This window comes from Columba livia, chromosome W, assembly GCF_036013475.1.
Source record: "Columba livia isolate bColLiv1 breed racing homer chromosome W, bColLiv1.pat.W.v2, whole genome shotgun sequence".
NCBI classification, from domain to species: domain Eukaryota; kingdom Metazoa; phylum Chordata; class Aves; order Columbiformes; family Columbidae; genus Columba; species Columba livia.
In genome coordinates, this window is record NC_088641.1 from 8821430 (window position 1) to 8825340 (window position 3911).

Sequence of the window (3911 nt, forward strand, 5' to 3'; positions counted from 1 at the left end):
TGTTAAGACAGTGTGCATTGCAGAATGCAAATTCAGTAACTAGAGGTATCTTAGTGACGTTACCTGCAGACGCTACCATAGAAGCTATGTTAGACAGAATGAGCAGAGTTCCGGTAGGGCCACAAGCCATGATGGTAGAGGCTATGGAGAAGCTAGGGAGAGACCTCCTGCAAGCCCAGCAACAGGCATTTGCTGCATTAGCCCCGCTACGTGCTACTCCTGTGGAAGTAGAAAGACGACCACGCCCGAATGAGGGAAGACAGAGTAATAAATGCTTCAGATGTGGAAAAGAAGGTCACTTTCGCCGTGACTGCCGGGTGCCTCGAGTTTGGTGTGAGAACTGTAAATCTAGCGGTCATAATACTGAAGCATGTTTCTCGGGAAACGGGAGAATGAGCGCGCCGAGCCGCCGCGCTCCGACAAAAGTGGCAGCTCCAGCAATCGAAACGCCAGAGGATCTACAGAGAGAGCACCACATGACAGTGACAGCTGCTCCACTGGTACGCTCCAACCTGCAACAGCCGGGAGCCTCGGATTGGACTTGGCAACCTCAGTAGATATCAGTTTGATCGATCAGCGGCCACAAAAGATACCATCCACCTTTAAAGGACCTTTAATAATTAATGGACAATCACAAGGGGCATTGTTAATTGGTCGTTCGTCGAGTGGTATGAAAGGCCTTACGATTATCCCGGGACTTATTGATGCCGATTACAAAGGGATTGTACAAATTATGGTTCAGACACTGTTTCCTCCGATTTTCATTCCGAAGGGTAGTCAAATAGCACAATTGATACCACTTCCGCAATTAACAAAGGACATGATGCCAGCATTATCTTCAGAAAGAGGAGGTGGTGGATTTGGATCGACAGGACCTGCTGTGATGCTAACTATGTCAATGAGCCGGCGACCAACTGCGTCAGTTCGAATGGAATCTAGAGGACAATCTATTTTACTTACAATGTTACTGGACACTGGGGCTGATTTGACCATCGTAGATGAGGGCACCTGGCCTCAGGATTGGCCAACAAAACCTATGGACAGGGGCGTTGAAGGAGTAGGAGGTCATTCATCAGTACGTCAAAGTATTGAACGTATCCTGTTCATCATAGACGGGCGAAAAGCCAATTCATTTGTTACAGTGATGACTCTTCCTGCAGGTGTAAATGGACTAATAGGCCGAGATATATTGGATCAGCTAGGAGCTGTTTTGACAACTGAAAGGGCTTTTCGCTAACGGTCACTGCAAAATGGGCTTTCCCGATCCCTCTTAAATGGACTTCAGATGACCCTGTATGGATCGAGCAGTGGCCGTTAAAGATGGAAAGTCTTGCAGCAGCACATCAGTTGGTACAAGAACAGTTTGATCAAGGACATTTGCAACTGTCAACAAGCCCATGGAATACGCCTATATTTGTGATTAAGAAAAAATCAGGAAAGTTCCGACTGCTTCATGATTTGAGAGCTGTAAATGCACAAATGCAACCGATGGGAGCATTACAACCTGGTCTTCCGAATCCGGCAATGCTTCCTGAACACTGGAAGTTGTTAATTGTGGATTTGAAGGATTGCTTTTTTACTATTTCTTTGCACCACCTCGATACACAGCGATTTGCCTTCACTTTGCCAGCAATAAATAGGGAAGCTCCTGCTCAGCGGTTTGAGTGGACTGTGTTACCGCAAGGAATGAAAAATAGTCCGACATTGTGTCAATTGTTTGTGGACAATGCGTTGCGTCCTATTCGTGATGCCTGGCCTACAGCGATGGTGTATCACTACATGGATGATATTCTTATTGCACAAGAACAAGACTTTACTGAGCAACAATTGCAATTTTTACATTGTCAGTTGTATAAGGAGGGTTTAGTAATTGCTAAGGAAAAAATTCAGCGACAAGAACCGTGGTTGTACTTAGGGTGGAAAATTACTGACTCCCAAATTCGACCGCAAAAACCGCATATTACCACAGATATTAGGACACTTCATGATGTTCAGAAACTCATGGGGGATTTACAATGGTTAAGGCCTGTCGTGGGTATTACCAATACGCAGTTAGAGGTGTTACGACCATTGCTGCGTGGAACCGATCCCTCCACTCCGGTGGATCTCTCTATGGAGCAAAAACAAATGATCCAGAATTTAGCTCACTTAATCACATTGGGTTTTACAAGGAGACGTGACCCTGCAATACCTGTAGATTTTTCTGTTTTTCAAACAGATGGTCATTTAATTGGGGCTCTTACACAGCACAAAGAAAAAAAAGGGGAGCGAGAGGAACTTGGGATACTTGAATGGGTATTTCCAAAGCTACAGCCAAGAAAGTCAATACAGCAAAAGGTCGAAACTTTAGCAGATTTAATAAGGAAGGGTAGGAAGCGTGTAATTCAGATCACAGGGCAAGAGTTGCAGACAATATATGTTCCGATGAAAAAAGAAGCAATAGAGTGGTACCTTCAGAATAGCGAGGAGTTGTGTGAGTGTTTATTCTCATCAGCTACAACTATATCCTTGTCTCCTGTAAAGGCGGCAATAGTGCAGTTTATTGGTCACAATGAATGGATGCAGAAACCTCTCCGCAGTAAATCACCCCTAGAAGATGCCCAGACAGTGTTTATGGATGCAGGAAAAAGGTCCAGAAGAGCTGCAGTTACCTGGATCGCTTGTGGTGAGTGGCACCACCACTTGCTGGAAGCTGTTCCGGGAGATTCCTTGCAGACATTGGAGCTTGCTGCTGTTGTATGGGCCATGGGAAAATGGAGAGAGGAAACAATTAATATTGTGACCGATTCGCTGTATGTCGCGGGTGTGTTACACAGGATAGAAGATTCTCAGATTAAGGATGTTAAGCAACTGCGCTTGGGAGAACTGTTTAGACAGTTGCGTACATTAATTCAAGGAAGAACAAAACCATATGCAGTGATTCACATCCGTAGTCATATGTGGGATTGTGGCCTTGGGGAAGGGAATGCTAGAGCAGATAGGTTGGTAGCATGTTCTGCCCCTGTTAGTGATTTTGTCAAGGCTAGAGAATCACATAGTGTGTTCCATCAGAATGCGAAAGGATTACATTCACAGTTTAAGATCACTGTAGAGGAAGCTAAGGGAATTGTACGGACTTGCCCTCAGTGTAGTCATCATGGTTCTGGTCTAGGCGTAGGGGTTAATCCTAGGGGGTTGGGTCCTAATGAGATATGGCAAATGGACGTGACGCATGTGCCCTCAATGGGTAGGCTCAAATATGTACATATTACAGTTGATACATATAGTCATTTTGTATGGGCAACGCCACAGGCAGGAGAAAAAGCTAGTCATGTGATTCGTCACTTGACGGCGTGTTTTGCTGTAATGGGGGTACCAGCACAGATTAAAACGGATAATGGGCCAGCTTATTGTAGTGAGAAGATGCGTAAATTCTGTCAGTTATGGGGAGTACAACATGTTACAGGGATTCCACATTCCCCAACGGGACAAGCAATTGTAGAGAGAATGAATCAAACGCTGAAGCAATATTTGCAGAAATTTCAAGATATCACGGACAGTCAAGAAAGGGTTATGAAAACATTGTTTGTTTTAAATTACCTCTGTATATTTGGATCAGATGAGGAGCCACCAGTAAAAGTGCATTCAGGTCTCTCAAAGAAAGTAACTGTTCAAATGAAGGTGTTTTATCGAGATCCAGAAACTGGACAGTGGAAAGGGCCTGCAGAAGTTCAATACATTGGCAGAGGATACATGTGTGTACTTACTCCTACAGGGCCAAGATGGATACCTGCAAAATGGACTCGGCCAACATTAAAGGACTGATGGTGTTTATTTTGACTGCCATTGGTGCAACAGCTGTCCCGCATTTGTTGATGAAGCAACAGAACATTTGGTTAACTTGGGCCAATAAGACGCACAATCCTAATTTC

General features: G+C 44.6%; 1 long non-coding RNA gene across 1 annotated transcript; it reads right to left on the reverse strand.

Moving 5' to 3' along the window:
- Positions 1-597: 597 nt before the first annotated feature.
- LOC135577090 (uncharacterized) lies at positions 598-2607 on the reverse strand. The gene is made up of 2 exons (XR_010468684.1): positions 2452-2607; positions 598-2110 (listed from the first exon to the last, which is right to left on the reverse strand). It is a non-coding gene; the product is annotated as an uncharacterized LOC135577090 (long non-coding RNA).
- Between the last annotated feature and the right edge of the window lie 1304 nt (positions 2608-3911).